Source organism: Tribolium castaneum, unplaced genomic scaffold (genome assembly GCF_031307605.1).
Source record: "Tribolium castaneum strain GA2 unplaced genomic scaffold, icTriCast1.1 ptg000006l, whole genome shotgun sequence".
Classification (NCBI taxonomy): domain Eukaryota; kingdom Metazoa; phylum Arthropoda; class Insecta; order Coleoptera; family Tenebrionidae; genus Tribolium; species Tribolium castaneum.
Genome location: NW_026986630.1, coordinates 148,056 through 167,759, shown reverse-complemented (window position 1 = coordinate 167,759; position 19,704 = coordinate 148,056).

Sequence of the window (19,704 nt, the reverse complement as noted above, 5' to 3'; positions counted from 1 at the left end):
AATTTTTTTTTAAATATTAATTATTTACAAACTTATATCTCGCTTATGGTTAGTCCTACATAAAAAATGCAAATAACTATTTTGTAGGAAATTTTATCAGCTTTAATTTTAGTGAAAAGATAAAAATTGATAGGAGTAACTGTTTTCGAGATATAAGCAAGAAACCAAAAAACTGTTACCTTAATTAAGGGCTTACATATAAGCAAATTTAGTACTAAAAACAACTCTGAAAACTTTGGTGACTTTTTTGTCACCTCTTTTTTCTTCTAATAAAGTATTGGACCCATTAAATTAAGTGTATTTTAAATCACAAGACATTTTCTGTTAAAGCACTTTTTCTTTAAATATTAATTATTTTCAAACTTATATCTCGCTTATGGTTAGTTCTACATAAAAAATGCAAATAACTATTTTGTAGGAAATTTTATAAGCTTTAATTTTAGTAAAAAATAAAAATTGATAGGAGTAACTGTTTTCGAGATATAAGCAAGAAACTGTTACCTTAATTAAGCGCTTGCATATAAGCAAATTTAGTACTATTAGTATTATTATTATTAATGTTATTGTTATTAATATGACGACTAAAGACGACTCTAAAACCTTTAGTGACTTTTATGTCTTTTTCTTTTTCCTCTACTAAAGTGTTAGACACAATTAATTTAGTTTAATTTCAGTATTTCAAACATTTTATTTTAAAGCAAATTTTTGTTAAATATTATTTATATCCATCTCTATAACTCGCTTATGCTTGGTCCTACAAAAAAAATGCAAATAACTATTTTGTAGGAAATTTTATCAGCTTTAATTTTAGTAGAAAGATAAAAATTGATAGGAGTAACTGTTTTCGAGATATAAGCAAAAAACCAAAAAACTGTTACCTTAATAAAGCGCTTTCATATAAGCAAATTTAGTACTATTAGTATTATTATTATTAATGTTATTGTTATTAAAATGACGACTAAAAAAAACTCTAAAGACTTTGGTGACTTTTATGTCTTCTCCTTTTTCCTATACTAAAATGTTAGACTCAATTAATTTAGTTTAATTTCGGTTTTTCAAACATTTTATTTTAAAGCAAATTTTTGTTGAAGATTATTTATTTCCAACTCTATAACTCGCTTATGGTTGGTCTTACAAAAAAATGCAAATAACTATTTTGTAGGAAATTTTATCAGCTTTAATTTTAGTAAAAAGATAAAAATTGATAGAAGTAACTGTTTTCGAGATATAAGCAAGAAACCAAAACACTGTTACCTTAATTAAGCGTTTGCATATAAGCAAATTTAGTACTATTAGTATTATTATTATTAATGTTATTGTTATTAATATGACGACTAAAGACGACTCTGAAACCTTTAGTGACTTTTATGTCTTTTTCTTTTTCCTCTACTAAAGTGTTAGACACAATTAATTTAGTTTAATTTCAGTATTTCAAACATTTTATTTTAAAGCAAATTTTTGTTAAACATTATTTATATCCATCTCTATAACTCGCTTATGCTTGGTCCTACAAGAAAAATGCAAATAACTATTTTGTAGGAAATTTTATCAGCTTTAATTTTAGTAAAAAGATAAAAATTAATAGGAGTAACTGTTTTCGAGATATAAGCAAAAAACCAAAAAACTGTTACCGTAATAAAGCGCTTGCATATAAGCAAATTTAGTACTATTAGTATTATTATTATTAATGTTATTGTTATTAAAATGACGACTAAAAAAGACTCTAAAGACTTTGGTGACTTTTATGTCTTCTCCTTTTTCCTATACTAAAGTGTTAGACACAATTAATTTAGTTTAATTTCAGTATTTCAAACATTTTATTTTAAAGCAAATTTTTGTTAAATATTATTTATATCCATTTCTATAACTCGCTTATGCTTGGTCCTACAAGAAAAATGCAAATAACTATTTTGTAGAAAATTTTATCAGCTTTAATTTTAGTATAAGCTAAAAATTGATAGGAGTAACTGTTTTCGAGATATAGGCAAGAAACCAAAACACTGTTACCTTAATTAAGCGTTTGCATATAAGCAAATTTAGTACTATTAATATTATTATTATTAATGTTATTGTTATTAATATGACGACTAAAGACGACTCTGAAACCTTTAGTGACTTTTATGTCTTTTTCTTTTTTCTCTACTAAAGTGGTAGACACAATTAAACTAGTTTAATTTCAGTTTTTCAAACATTTTATTTTAAAGCAAATTTTTGTTAAATATTATTTATATCCAACTCTATAACTCGCTTATGGTTGGTCCTACAAGAAAAATGCTAATAACGATTTTGTAGGAAATTTTATCAGCTTTAATTTTGAAAGAAAGATAAAAATTGATAGGAGTAACAGTTTTCAAGATATAAGCAAAAAACCAATAAGAAAACTGTAACTGTTACTGAACAAAAATGTAATTCAGTTTTCAATGTTTGAGACGAAGACGAAAATGCAGCATTTAAAATCGACTCTGAAGACTTCAGTGACTTTTATGTCACCTCCTTTTTCTTCTAATAAAGTATTGGACCCAATAAATTAAGTGTATTTTAAATCACAAGACATTTTCTGTTAAAGCACTTTTTTTTAAATATTAGTTATTTTCAAACTTATATCTCGCTTATGGTTAGTCCTACATGAAAAATGCTAATTACTATTTTGTAGGAAATTTTATCAGCTTTAATTTTAGTAAAAGATAAAAATTGATAGGAGTAACTGTTTTCGAGATATAAGCAAGAAACCAAAACACTGTTACCTTAATTAAGCGTTTGCATATAAGCAAATTTAGTACTATTAGTATTATTATCATTAATGTTATTGTTATTAATATGACGACTAAAGACGACTCTGAAACCTTTAGTGACTTTTATGTCTTTTTCTTTTTCCTCTACTAAAGTGTTAGACCCAATTAAATTAGTTTAATTTCAGTTTTTCAAACATTTTATTTTAAAGCAAATTTTTGTTAAATATTATTTATATCCAACTCTATAACTCGCTTATGGTTAGTCCTACATGAAAAATGCAAATAACGATTTTGTAGGAAATTTTATCAGCTTTAATTTTGAAATAAAGATAAAAATTGATAGGAGTAACAGTTTTCGAGATATAAGCAAAAAGCCAATAAGAAAACTGTAACTGTTACTGAACAAAAATGTAATTCAGTTTTCAATGTTTGAGACGAAGACGAAAATGCAGCATTTAAAATCGACTCTGAAGACTTCAGTGACTTTTATGTCACCTCCTTTTTCTTCTAATAAACTATTGGACCCAATAAATTAAGTGTATTTTAAATCCCAAGACATTTTCTGTTAAAACACTTTTTTTTTAAATATTAATTATTTTCAAACTTATATCTCGCTTATGGTTAGTCCTACATGAAAAATGCAAATTACTATTTTGTAGGAAATTTTATCAGCTTTAATTTTAGTAAAAAGATAAAAATTGATAGGAGTAACTGTTTTCGAGATATAAGCAAGAAACAAAAAAACTGTTACCTTAATTAAGCGCTTGCATATAAGCAAATTTAGTACTACTATTATTGTTATTATAAATGTTATTGTTATTAATATGACGACTAAAGACAACTCTAAGACTTTAGTGACTTTTATGTCTCCTCCTTTTTCCTCTACTAAAGTGTTAGACACAATTAATTTAGTTTAATTTCAGTTTTTCAAACATTTTATTTTAAAGCAAATATTTGTTAAATATTAAAAACTATAAATCGGCTTAGATTGCCTAAAAACACAGATCACACATGATCTTTTGCATAGAAATGAGAAAACGCTCATGTAACACACAAAATAAGCTCCATTTTTCCTTATTAAAAGTATTATTATTATTATTACTTATGTTACTATTACTATTATTATTATTATTATTATTATTATTATTATTATTATTACTATTATTTTTATTATTATTATTACTATTATTATTATTATTATTATTATTAATATAATTATTATTAAAAACCGATTATAACTTTTGTATAGTAAATGTTATTATACCAGTTTTAAAATGAGTTATTAATTTTAGACAATTTCTTGTCTAAAAACACAGATCACAGATGATCTCTTGCATAGAAATGAGAAAACGCTCAGATAACACAAAATAAGCATCATTTTTGCTTAGAAAAACTAAGCTTTAATTTAGAAAGAAATTCATTATTATAAGTATTATTATCATTATTATTATTATTATTATTATTATTATTATTATTATTATTATTATTAATATTATTATTATTATTATTATTATTATTATTATTATTATTATCATTATTATTATTATTATTATTATTATTAACTTTTGTATAGTAAATGTTTTTATACCAGTTTTAAAATGAGTTATTAATTTTATTCAATTTCTTGCCTAAAAACACAGATCACAGATTATTTCTTGCATAGAAATGAGTAAACGCTCATATAACACACAAAATAAGCTTCATTTTTGCATAGAAAACTAAGCTTACTTTTATTACTATTATTATTATTATTACTATTATTATTATTATTATTATTATTATTATTATTATTATTATTATTATTAACTTTTGTATAGTAAATATTTTTATACCAGTTTTAAAATGAGTTATTAATTTTAGACAATTTCTTGCCTAAAAACACAGATCACAGATGATTTCTTGCATAGAAATGAAAAAACGCTCATATAACACACAAAATAAGCTTCATTTTTGCTTAGAAAACTAAGCTTACTTTTATTACTATTATTATTTTCATTATTATTATTATTAATATTATTATTATTATTACTATTATTATTATTATTATTATTATTATTATTATTATTATTATTATTATTATTATTATTGTTATTATTATTATTATTAAAAACTTATATTAAACAGACAGAAAACGTCGTATTCTGTCACAAAAAAACGAATTACGTTATAGACTTGACGAGAACGGCGTATCTCGGACACTTATAGGACTCTTATAAGGTCAAAAAGTATCAGTTTGGATTAAAACAAATTATTTTTGTTGAGTCTCAGTCTGAATTGTTTATCAGTTTAAACAAAAACGGCTTATTTTAGACGATCTTTTGCTTTGAACAAGAAAACTTACATCGAACAGACTAAAAACGTATTAATCTGGCCTAAAAGAGCAATTTATGTATCACTTTGGATAAAGGCAGCTAATCCTATTCGTTTCATTGCTTAAAATAGACAAAATTGTTAATAAATCTAACAAAAACGCTGTATTCTAGCACAAAATACTAATTACATTATAGTTTCGACGAGAATAGCTTATTTGGAATGATTCTATGCATCCAAACGAGTAAATTTTTATTAAACAGATGCCAAACATCATGTTTTGTCCTATAAAGACATTTTATATTGCAGTTTGTATTAAAACAAAATATTTTCGTTGATTCTTTGTTAGAAGCAGCAAACCTAACATTAAAGAATCTGAAAACTTTGTATTCGGACACAAACCACCGAATTTTGTATCAGTTTAGACAAAAACGGTTGATTTTCGACAATATTTTGCTTTGAACAAGAAAACTTATATCAAACTGACTAAAAACGTCTTATTTTAGCACAAAACAAAAGATTTGCGTTATAGTCTTAAAGCTGATTCATGCCACAGTTTGGATAAAAACCAATTATTTTTGTTAATTCATTGTTACAGACAAGAAACCTTACATCAAAGAAACTGAAAACCCCTTATTTAGGCACAGAAATTCGAATTACGTTTCAGTCTGGACAAAAACTGCTTACTTTAGACGATCCTTTGTTTTGAATACAAAAACTTACATTAAAAAGATTAAGAACGTCTTATTCTGGCTGAAAACTGCAAATTATATATTACTCTAGATAAAAGCAATTTATCCTGATTACTCCTTTACTTAGAATAGAGTAAACTTGTATAAAACTTAATGAAAACTTTAAATTTTGTCTCAAAGAAATAATTTACGTTATAGTTTTGACCAGCACTGTTTATTTCAAACGATTTAATGATTCGAAACTAATGAACTTTTATGGGGCAGATGCAAAACCACATATTACCATATAAAGCGTTGTTTTAAAGCAAATTATTACCTTTTGCAACAAGAAATTTCACGTCAAAGAAACTGAAAACATCGTATCCATGCACAAATATCGAATTACGTATCAGTTTAGGCAAATACAGCTTATTTTAAACGATTCCTTGCTATAAACAAGAAAAATTTTATCAAACATATTGAAAATGTCTTATTCTTGAAAATAAGAGCAAATTATGTATCAGTTTTAACAAAAGCGGATTACTCTGTTTGATTCTATGCTTAGAGTAGAGTAAACTACTATAAAACGTAATGAAAACTTTATATTCAAGCTCAAAAGAACAAATTACGTTATAGTTTTGAGAAAAAAAAAATTGAACAAGTGCAAAAGCTAATACTTTGCTTTAAAATAACGATTTATGTGGTAATATGGTATTTTGCATCTGTACTATAAAAGTTTACTCGTTTCGCTCCATTGAATCATTCGAAATAAATTATTTTGACACAACAACGAAAATAATTATTTGTTTAAACTGTAACATGTCGTTTATATAAAACGAACTAAGACGTTTGGCATCTGTTTAGTGAAAGTTTTCTCGTTTGGGGCATAAAATCGTTTGAAATTAACAGTTCTGGTCAAAACTAAACGTAAATTATATCTTTGAGACGAAATTTAAAGTTTACATTAAGTTTTATACAAGTTTGCTCTATTCTAAGCAAAGGAGTAATCAGGATAAACTGCTTTTATCCAAAGTAATACATAATTTGCAGTTTTGAGCCAGAATAAGACGTTTTTAATCTTTTTAATGTAAGTTTTCGTGTTCAAAAGAAAGAATCGTCTAAAATAAGCAATTTGTGTCCAGACTGAAACGTAATTTGATTTTCTGGGCCTGAATAAGAGGTTTTCAGTTTCTTTGATGTAAGGTTTCTTGTTTGTAACAATGAATAAACGAAAATCATTGGTTTTAATCCAAACTGTGAACTCTTAATTTCAAACGATTTTATGCCCCCAAACGAGAAAACTTTCACTATACAGATGCCAAACGTCTTAGTTCGTTTTATAAAAACGACTTATGTTACAGTTTAAACAAAAACAAATTATTTTCGTTGTTGTGTCAAAATAATTTATTTCGAATGATTCAATGGAGCGAAACGAGTAAACTTTTATAGGACAGATGCAAAATACCATATTACCACATAAATCGTTATTTTAAAGCAAAGTATTAGCTTTTGCACTTGTTCAATTAAAGTTTGCTTACTTCGAAATATGTAGTCGTCCGAAATAATTTTTTTTGTCAAAACTATAACGTAATTTGTTCTTTTGAGCTTGAATATAGAGTTTTCATTACGTTTTATAGTAGTTTACTCTACTCTAAGCATAGAATCAAACAGAGTAATCCGCTTTTGTTAAAACTGATACATAATTTGCTCTTATTTTCGAGAATAAGACATTTTCAATATGTTTGATAAAATTTTTCTTGTTTATAGCAAGGAATCGTTTAAAATAAGCTGTATTTGCCTAAACTGATACGTAATTCGATATTTGTGCATGGATACGCTGTTTTCAGTTTCTTTGACGTGAAATTTCTTGTTGCAAAAGGTAATAATTTGCTTTAAAACAACGCTTTATATGGTAATATGTGGTTTTGCATCTGCCCCATAAAAGTTCATTAGTTTCGAATCATAAAATCGTTTGAAATAAACAGTGCTGGTCAAAACTATAACGTAAATTATTTCTTTGAGACGAAATTTAAAGTTTTCATTAAGTTTTATACAAGTTTACTCTATTCTAAGGAAAGGAGTAATCAGGATAAATTGCTTTTATCTAGAGTAATATATAATTTGCAGTTTTCAGCCAGAATAAGATGTATTTATTCTTTTTAATGTAAGTTTTTGTATTTAAAACAAAGGATCGTCTAAAGTAAGCAGTTTTTGTCCAGACTGAAATGTAATTCGAATTTCTGTGCCTGAATAAGGGGTTTTCAGTTACTTTGATGTAAGGTTTCATGTTTGTAACAATGAATTAACGAAAATAATTGGTTTTTATCCAAATTGTGGCATGAATCGTTTTTAAAAGGCGAAATAAGATGTTTTTCCGCTGTACAGTGAAAGTTTACTCGTTTCAAAGCAAAGAACCGTTTGAAATTAACAGCTCTCGTTAAGACTATAACGCAAATCTTTTGTTTTGTGCTAAAATAAGACGTTTTTAGTCAGTTTGATATAAGTTTTCTTGTTCAAAGCAAAATATTGTCGAAAATCAACCGTTTTTGTCTAAACTGATACAAAATTCGGTGGTTTGTGTCCGAATACAAAGTTTTCAGATTTTTTAATGTTAGGTTTGCTGCTTCTAACAAAGAATCAACGAAAATATTTTGTTTTAATACAAACTGCAATATAAAATGTCTTTATAGGACAAAACATGATGTTTGGCATCTGTTTAATAAAAATTTACTCGTTTGGAAGCATAGAATCATTCCAAATAAGCTATTCTCGTCGAAACTATAATGTAATTAGTATTTTGTGCTAGAATACAGCGTTTTTGTTAGATTTATTAACAATTTTGTCTATTTTAAGCAATGAAACGAATAGGATTAGCTGCCTTTATTCAAAGTGATACATAAATTGCTCTTTTATGCCAGATTAATACCTTTTTAGTCTGTTCGACGTAAGTTTTCTTGTTCAAAGCAAAAGATCGACTAAAATAAGCCGTTTTTGTTTGAACTGATAAACAATTCAGACTGAGACTCAACAAAAATAATTTGTTTTAATCCACACTGATACTTTTTGACCCTATAAGAGTCCTATAAGAGTCCGAGATACGCCGTTCTCGTCAAGTTTATAACGTAATTCGTTTTTTTGTGTCAGAATACGACGTTTTCTGTCTGTTTAATATGTTTTTAATAATAATAATAACAATAATAATAATAATAATAATAATAATAATATTAATAATAGTAATAATAATAATAATATTAATAATAATAATAATGAAAATAATAATAGTAATAAAAGTAAGCTTAGTTTTCTAAGCAAAAATGAAGCTTATTTTGTGTGATATATGAGCGTTTTCTCATTTCTATGCAAGAAATCATCTGTGATCTGTGTTTTTAGGCAAGAAATTGTCTAAAATTAATAACTCATTTTAAAACTGGTATAAAAACATTTACTATACAAAAGTTAATAATAATAATAATAATAATAATAATAATAATAATAATAGTAATAATAATAATAATAGTAATAAAAGTAAGCTTAGTTTTCTATGCAAAAATGAAGCTTATTTTGTGTGTTATATGAGCGTTTACTCATTTCTATGCAAGAAATAATCTGTGATCTGTGTTTTTAGGCAAGAAATTGAATAAAATTAATAACTCATTTTAAAACTGGTATAAAAACATTTACTATACAAAAGTTAATAATAATAATAATAATAATAATGATAATAATAATAATAATAATAATAATAATAATAATAATAATAATAATTAAAGCTGATAAAATTTCCTACAAAATAGTTAATTGCATTTTTTTTGTAAGACCAACCATAAGCGAGTTATAGAGTTGGATATAAATAATCTTTAACAAAAATTTGCTTTAAAATAAAATGTTTGATAATCCGAAATTAAACTAAATTAATTAAGACTAACACATTAGTAGAGGAAAAAGGAGAAGACATAAAAGTCACCAAAATCTTGAGAGTCGTTTTTAGTCGTCATATTAATAACAATAACATTAATAATAATAATACTAATATTACTAAATTTGCTTATATGCAAGCGCTTAATTAAGGCAACAGTTTCTTGCTTATATCTCGAAAACAGTTACTCCTATCAATTTTTATCTTTTTACAAAAATTAAAGCTGATAAAATTTCCTACAAAATAGTTATTTGCATTTTTTATGTAGGACTAACCATAAGCGAGATATAAGTTTGAAAATAATTAATATTTAAAAAAAAAGTGTTTAACAGAAAATGTCTTGTGATTTATAATACACTTAATTTATTGGGTCCAATACTTTATTAGAAGAAAAGGGAGGTGACATAAAAGTCACTAAAGTTTTAAGAGTCGTTTTTAAATGCTGCATTTTCGTCTTCGTCTCAAACAATGAAAACTGAATTACATTTTTGTTCAGTAACTGTAACAGTTTTCACTTTGGTTTTTTGCTTATATCTCAAAAACTATTACTCTTATCAATTTTTATCTTTCTTTCAAAATTAAAGCTGATAAAATTTCCTACAAAATAGTTATTTGCATTTTTTTTGTAAGACCAACTATAAGCGAGTTATAGTGTTGGATATAAATAATCATTAACAAAAATTTGCTTTAAAATAAAATGTTTGAAAAACTGAAATTAAACTAAATAAATTGAGTCTAACACTTTAGTATAGGAAAAAGGAGAAGACATAAAAGTCACCAAAGTCTTGAGAGTCGTTTTTAATCGTCATATTAATAACAATAACATTAATAATAATAATTCTAATATTACTAAATTTGCTTATATGCAAGCGCTTAATTAAGATAACAGTTTCTTGCTTATATCTCGAAAACAGTTACTCCTATCAATTTTTATCTTTTTACTAAAATTAAAGCTGATAAAATTTCCTACAAAATAGCTATTTGCATTTTTTATGTAGAACTAACCATAAGCGAGATATAAGTTTGAAAATAATTAATATTTAAAGAAAAAGTGCTTTAACAGAAAATGTCTTGTGATTTAAAATACACTTAATTTAATGGGTTCAATACTTTATTAGAAAAAAAAGGAGGTGACATAAAAGTCACCAAAGTTTTCAGAGTGGTTTTTAGTACTAAATTTGCTTATATGTAAGCCCCTAATTAAGGTAACAGTTTTTTGGTTTCTTGCTTATATCTCGAAAACAGTTACTCCTATCAATTTTTATCTTTTCACTAAAATTAAAGCTGATAAAATTTCCTACAAAATACTTATTTGCATTTTTTATGTAGGACTAACCATAAGCGAGATATAAGTTTGAAAATAATTAATATTTAAAAAAAAAGTGCTTTAACAGAAAATGTCTTGTGATTTAAAATACACTTAATTTATTGGGTCCAATACTTTATTAGAAGAAAAAGGAGGTGACATAAAAGTCACTGAAGTCTTCAGAGTCGTTTTTAAATGCTGCATTTTCGTCTTCGCCTCAAACATTGAAAACTGAATTACATTTTTGTTCAGTAACAGTTACAGTTTTCTTATTGGTTTTTTGCTTATATCTCGAAAACTGTTACTCCTATCAAATTTTATCTTTTTTTCAAAATTAAAGCTGATAAAATTTCCAACAAAATAGTTATTTACATTTTTCTTGTAGGACCAAGCATAAACGAGTTATGGAGTTGGATATAAATAATATTTAACAAAAATTTGCTTTAAAATAAAATGTTTGAAAATCCGAAATTAAACTAAATTAATTAAGACTAACACATTAGTAGAAGAAAAAGGAGAAGACATAAAAGTCACCAAAGTCTTGAGAGTCGTTTTTAGTCGTCATATTAATTACAATAACATTAATAATAATAATACTAATATTACTAAATTTGCTTATATGCAAGCGCTTAATTAAGGCAACAGTTTCTTGCTTATATCTCGAAAACAGTTACTCCTATCAATTTTTATCTTTTTACAAAAATTAAGGCTGATAAAATTTTCTACAAAATAGTTGTTTGCATTTTTTATGTAGGACTAACCATAAGCGGGATATAAGTTTGAAAATAATTAATATTTAAAAAAAAGTGCTTTGACAGAAAATGTCTTGTGATTTAAAATACACTTAATTTAATGGGTCCAATACTTTATTAGAAGAAAAAGGAGGAGACATAAAAGTCACTGAAGTCTTCCGAGTCGATTTTAAATGCTGCATTTTCGTCTTTGTCTCAAACATTGAAAACTGAATTACATTTTTGTTCTGAAACGGTAACAGTTTTTACTTTGGTTTTTTGCTTATATCTCGAAAACAGTTACTCCTATCAATTTTTATCTTTCTTTCAAAATTAAAGCTGATAACATTTCCTACAAAATAGTTATTTGCATTTTTCTTGTAAGACCAACAATAAGCGAGTTATAAAGTTGGATATAAATAATATTTAACAAAAACTTGCTTAAAAATAAAATGTTTGAAATACTGAAATTAAACTAAATTAATTGTGTCTAACACTTTAGTAGAGAAAAAAGAAAAAGACATAAAAGTCACCAAAGTCATCAGAATCGTTTTTAGTCGTCATATTAATAACAATAACATTAATAATAATAATACTAATAGTACTAAATCTGCTTATATGCAAGCGCATTATTAAGGTAACAGTTTTTTGGTTTCTTGCTTATATCTCGAAAACAGTTACTCCTATAAATTTTTATCTTTCTGTCAAAATTAAAGCTGATAAAATTTCCTACAAAATAGTTATTTGCATTTTTCTTGTAGGACCAACCATAAGCGAGTTATAGAGTTGGATATAAATAATATTTAACAAAACTTTGCTTTAAAATAAAATGTTTGAAAAACTGAAATTAAACTAATTTAATTGTGTCTAACACTTTAGTAGAGGAAAAAGAAGAAGACATAAAAGTCACTAAAGGTTTCAAAGTTGTCTTTAATCGTCATATTAATAACAATAACATTAATAATAATAATACTAATAGTACTAAATTTGCTTATATGCAAACGCTTAATTAAGGTAACAGTGTTTTGGTTTCTTGCTCATATCTCGAAAACAGTTACTCCTATCAGTTTTTATCTTTTTACTAAAATTCAAGCTGATAAATTTTCCTACAAAATAGTTATTTGCATTTTTTATGTAGGACTAACCATAAGCGAGATATAAGATTGAAAATAATTAATATTTAAAAAAGAAGTGCTTTAACAGAAAATGTCTTGTGATTTAAAATACACTTAATTTATTAGGTCCAATACTTTATTAAAAAAAAAAAGGGGGTGACATATAAGTCACTGAAGTCTTCAGAGTCGATTTTAAATGCTGCATTTTCGTCTTCGTCTCAAACATTGAAAACTGAATTACATTTTTGTTCTGAAACGGTAACAGTTTTTACTTTGGCATTTTGCTTATATCTCGAAAACAGTTACTCCTATCAATTTCTATCTTTCTTTCAAAATTAAAGCTGATAACATTTCCTACAAAATAGTTATTTGCATTTTTCTTGTAGGACCAACCATAAGCGAGTTATAGAGTTGGATATAAATAATATTTAACAAAACTTTGCTTTAAAATAAAATGTTTGAAAAACTGAAATTAAACTAATTTAATTGTGTCTAACACTTTAGTAGAGGAAAAAGAAGAAGACATAAAAGTCACTAAAGGTTTCAAAGTTGTCTTTAATCGTCATATTAATAACAATAACATTAATAATAATAATACTAATAGTACTAAATTTGCTTATATGCAAACGCTTAATTAAGGTAACAGTGTTTTGGTTTCTTGCTCATATCTCGAAAACAGTTACTCCTATCAGTTTTTATCTTTTTACTAAAATTCAAGCTGATAAATTTTCCTACAAAATAGTTATTTGCATTTTTTATGTAGGACTAACCATAAGCGAGATATAAGATTGAAAATAATTAATATTTAAAAAAGAAGTGCTTTAACAGAAAATGTCTTGTGATTTAAAATACACTTAATTTATTAGGTCCAATACTTTATTAAAAAAAAAAGGGGGTGACATATAAGTCACTGAAGTCTTCAGAGTCGATTTTAAATGCTGCATTTTCGTCTTCGTCTCAAACATTGAAAACTGAATTACATTTTTGTTCTGAAACGGTAACAGTTTTTACTTTGGCTTTTTGCTTATATCTCGAAAACAGTTACTCCTATCAATTTCTATCTTTCTTTCAAAATTAAAGCTGATAACATTTCCTACAAAATAGTTATTTGCATTTTTCTTGTAAGACCAACCATAAGCGAGTTATAAAGTTGGATATAAATAATATTTAACAAAAACTTGCTTAAAAATAAAATGTTTGAAATACTGAAATTAAACTAAATTAATTGTGTCTAACACTTTAGTAGAGAAAAAAGAAAAAGACATAAAAGTCACCAAAGTCTTCAGAATCGTTTTTAGTCGTCATATTAATAACAATAACATTAATAATAATAATACTAATAGTACTAAATCTGCTTATATGCAAGCGCTTTATTAAGGTAACAGTTTTTTGGTTTCTTGCTTATATCTCGAAAACAGTTACTCCTATGAATTTTTGTTTTTCTTTCAAAATTAAAGCTGATAAAATATTCTACAAAATAGTTATTTGCATTTTTCTTGTAGGACCAACCATAAGCGAGTTATAGAGTTGGATATAAATAATATTTAACAAAAATTTGCTTTAAAATAAAATGTTTGAAAAATGGAAATTAAACTAATTTAACTGTGTCTAACACTATAGTAGAGAAAAAAGGAAAAGACATAAAAGTCACTAAAGGTTTCAGAGTTGTCTTTAGTTGTCATATTAATAACAATAACATTAATAATAATAATACTAATAGTACTAAATTTGCTTATATGCAAACGCTTAATTAAGGTAACAGTGTTTTGGTTTCTTGCTTATATCTCGAAAACAGTTACTCCTATCAATTTTTATCTTTTTACTAAAATTCAAGCTGATAAAATTTCCTACAAAATAGTTATTTGCATTTTTCATGTAGGACTAACCATAAGCGAGATATATGATTGAAAATAATTAATATTTAAAAAAGAAGTGCTTTAACAGAAAATGTCTTGTGATTTAAAATACACTTAATTTATTGGGTCCAATACTTTATTAGAAGAAAAAGGAAGTGACATAAAAGTCACTGAAGTCTTCAAAGTCGTTTTTAAATGCTGCAGTTTCGTCTTCGTCTCAAACATTGAAAACTGAATTACATTTTTGTTCAGTATCAGTCACAGTTTTCTTATTGGTTTTTTGCTTATATCTCGAAAACAGTTACTCCTATCAATTTTTATCTTTCTTTCAAAATTAAAGCTGATAAAATTTCCTACAAAATAGTTATTTGCATTTTTCTTGTAGGACCAACCATAAGCGAGTTATAGAGTTGGATATAAATAATATTTAACAAAAATTTGCTTTAAAATAAAATGTTTGAAAAACTGAAATTAAACTAATTTAATTGTGTCTAACACTTTAGTAGAGGAAAAAGAAGAAGACATAAAAGTCACTAAAGGTTTCAAAGTTGTCTTTAATCGTCATATTAATAACAATAACATTAATAATAATAATACTAATAGTACTAAATTTGCTTATATGCAAACGCTTAATTAAGGTAACAGTGTTTTGGTTTCTTGCTCATATCTCGAAAACAGTTACTCCTATCAATTTTTATCTTTTTACTAAAATTCAAGCTGATAAAATTTCCTACAAAATAGTTATTTGCATTTTTTATGTAGGACTAACCATAAGCGAGATATCAGATTGAAAATAATTAATATTTAAAAAAAAGTGCTTTAACAGAAAATGTCTTGTGATTTAAAATACACTTAATTTATTGGGTCCAATACTTTATTAGAAGAAAAAGGAAGTGACATAAAAGTCACTGAAGTCTTCAAAGTCGTTTTTAAATGCTGCAGTTTCGTCTTCGTCTCAAACATTGAAAACTGAATTACATTTTTGTTCAGTAACAGTCACAGTTTTCTTATTGGTTTTTTGCTTATATCTCGAAAACAGTTACTCCTATCAATTTTTATCTTTCTGTCAAAATTAAAGCTGATAAAATTTCCTACAAAATAGTTATTTGCATTTTTCTTGTAGGACCAACCATAAGCGAGTTATAGAGTTGGATATAAATAATATTTAACAAAAATTTGCTTTAAAATAAAATGTTTGAAAAACTGAAATTAAACTAATTTAATTGTGTCTAACACTTTAGTAGAGGAAAAAGAAGAAGACAAGAAAGACAAAAATTCATAGGAGTAACTGTTTTCGAGATATAAGCAAGAAACCAAAAAACTGTTACCTTAATAAAGCGCTTGCATATAAGCAGATTTAGTACTATTAGTATTATTATTATTAATGTTATTGTTATTAATATGACGACTAAAAACGATTTTGAAGACTTTGGTGACTTTTATGTCTTTTTCTTTTTTCTCTACTAAAGTGTTAGACACAATTAATTTAGTTTAATTTCAGTATTTTAAACATTTTATTTTTAAGCAAGTTTTTGTTAAATATTATTTATATCCAACTTTATAACTCGCTTATGGTTGGTCCTACAAGAAAAATGCTAATAACTATTTTGTAGGAAATGTTATCAGCTTTAATTTTGAAAGAAAGATAAAAATTGATAGGAGTAACTGTTTTCGAGATATAAGCAAAAAACCAAAGTAAAAACTGTTACCGTTTCAGAACAAAAATGTAATTCAGTATTCAATGTTTGAGACGAAGACGAAAATGCAGCATTTAAAATCGACTCTGAAGACTTCAGTGACTTATATGTCACTCCCTTTTTTTTCTAATAAAGTATTGGACCTAATAAATTAAGTGTATTTTAAATCACAAGACATTTTTTGTTAAAGCACTTCTTTTTTAAATATTAATTATTTTCAATCTTATATCTCGCTTATGGTTAGTCCTACATAAAAAATGCAAATAATTATTTTGTAGGAAATTTTATCAGCTTGAATTTTAGTAAAAAGATAAAAGTTGATAGGAGTAACTGTTTTCGAGATATGAGCAAGAAACCAAAACACTGTTACCTTAATTAAGCGTTTGCATATAAGCAAATTTAGTACTATTAGTATTATTATTATTAATGTTATTGTTATTAATATGACGATTAAAGACAACTTTAAAACCTTTAGTGACTTTTATGTCTTCTTCTTTTTCCTCTACTAAAGTGTTAGACACAATTAAATTAGTTTAATTTCAGTTTTTCAAACATTTTATTTTAAAGCAAATTTTTGTTAAATATTATTTATTTCCAACTCTATAACTCGCTTATGGTTGGTCCTACAAGAAAAATGCAAATAACTATTTTGTAGGAAATTTTATCAGCTTTAATTTTGATAGAAAGATAAAAATTGATAGGTGTAACTGTTTTCGAGATATAAGCAAAAAACCAATAAGAAAACTGTGACTGTTACTGAACAAAAATGTAATTCAGTTTTCAATGTTTGAGACGAAGACGAAACTGCAGCATTTAAAAACGACTCTGAAGACTTCAGTGACTTTTATGTCACTTCCTTTTTCTTCTAATAAAGTATTGGACCCAATAAATTAAGTGTATTTTAAATCACAAGACATTTTCTGTTAAAGCACTTTTTTTTTAAATATTAATTATTTTCAATCATATATCTCGCTTATGGTTAGCCCTACATGAAAAATGCAAATAAATATTTTATAGGAAATTTTATCAGCTTGAATTTTAGTAAAAAGATAAAAATTGATAGGAGTAACTGTTTTCGAGATATAAGCAAGAAACCAAAACACTGTTACCTTAATTAAGCGTTTGCATATAAGCAAATTTAGTACTATTAGTATTATTATTATTAATGTTATTGTTATTAATATGACAACTAAAGACAACTCTGAAACCTTTAGTGACTTTTATGTCTTTTCCTTTTTTCTCTACTAAAGTGTTAGACACAATTAAATTAGTTTAATTTCAGTTTTTCAAACATTTTATTTTAAAGCAAATTTTTGTTAAAAAGTATTTATATCCAACTCTATAACTCGCTTATGGTTGGTCCTACAAGAAAAATGCAAACAACTATTTTGTAGGAAATTTTATCAGCTTTAATTTTGAAAAAAAGACAAAAATTCATAGGAGTAACTGTTTTCGAAATATAAGCAAGAAACCAAAAAACTGTTACCTTAATAAAGCGCTTGCATATAAGCAGATTTAGTACTATTAGTAATATTATTATTAATGTTATTGTTATTAATATGACGACTAAAAACGATTCTGAAGACTTTGGTGACTTTTATGTCTTTTTCTTTTTTCTCTACTAAAGTGTTAGACACAATTAATTTAGTTTAATTTCAGTATTTCAAACATTTTATTTTTAAGCAAGTTTTTGTTAAATATTATTTATATCCAACTTTATAACTCGCTTATGGTTGGTCCCACAAGAAAAATGCAAATAACTATTTTGTAGGAAATGTTATCAGCTTTAATTTTGAAAAAAAGATAAAAATTGATAGGAGTAACTGTTTTCGAGATATGAGCAAGAAACCAAAACACTGTTACCTTAATTAAGCGTTTGCATATAAGCAAATTTAGTACTATTAGTATTATTATTATTAATGTTATTGTTATTAATATGACGATTAAAGACAACTTTGAAACCTTTAGTGACTTTTATGTCTTTTTCTTTTTTCTCTACTAAAGTGTTAGACACAATTAAATTAGTTTAATTTCAGTTTTTCAAACATTTTATTTTAAAGCAAATTTTTGTTAAATATTATTTATATCCAACTCTATAACTCGCTTATGGTTGGTCCTACAAGAAAAATGCAAATAACTATTTTGTAGAATATTTTATCAGCTTTGATTTTGAAAGAAAGACAAAAATTCATAGGAGTAACTGTTTTCGAGATATAAGCAAGAAACCAAAAAACTGTTACCTTAATAAAGCGCTTGCATATAAGCAGATTTAGTACTATTAGTATTATTATTATTAATGTTATTGTTATTAATATGACGACTAAAAACGATTCTGAAGACTTTGGTGACTTTTATGTCTTTTTCTTTTTTCTCTACGAAAGTGTTAGACACAATTAATTTAGTTTAATTTCAGTATTTCAAACATTTTATTTTTAAGCAAGTTTTTGTTAAATATTATTTATATCCAACTTTATAACTCGCTTATGGTTGGTCCTACAAGAAAAATGCAAATAACTATTTTGTAGGAAATGTTATCAGCTTTAATTTTGAAAGAAAGATAAAAATTGATAGGAGTAACTGTTTTCGAGATATAAGCAAAAAACCAAAGTAAAAACTGTTACCGTTTCAGAACAAAAATATAATTCAGTTTTCAATGTTTGAGACGAAGACGAAAATGCAGCATTTAAAATCGACTCTGAAGACTTCAGTGACTTATATGTCACCCCCTTTTTTTCTAATAAAGTATTGGACCTAATAAATTAAGTGTATTTTAAATCACAAGACATTTTCTGTTAAAGCACTTCTTTTTTAAATATTAATTATTTTCAATCATATATCTCGCTTATGGTTAGTCCTACATGAAAAATGCAAATAATTATTTTGTAGGAAATTTTAGCAGCTTGAATTTTAGTAAAAAGATAAAAATTGATAGGAGTAACTGTTTTCGAGATATAAGCAAGAAACCAAAACACTGTTACCTTAATTAAGCGTTTGCATATAAGCAAATTTAGAACTATTAGTATTATTATTATTAATGTTATTGTTATTAATATGACAACTAAAGACAACTCTGAAACCTTTAGTGACTTTTATGTTTTTTCGTTTTTTCTCTACTAAAGTGTTAGACACAGTAAAATTAGTTTAATTTCAGTTTTTCAAACATTTTATTTTAAAGCAAATTTTTGTTAAATATTATTTATATCCAACTCTATAACTCGCTTATGGTTGGTCCTACAAGAAAAATGCAAATAACTATTTTGTAGAATATTTTATCAGCTTTGATTTTGAAAGAAAGACAAAAATTCATAGGAGTAACTGTTTTCGAGATATAAGCAAGAAACCAAAAAACTGTTACCTTAATAAAGCGCTT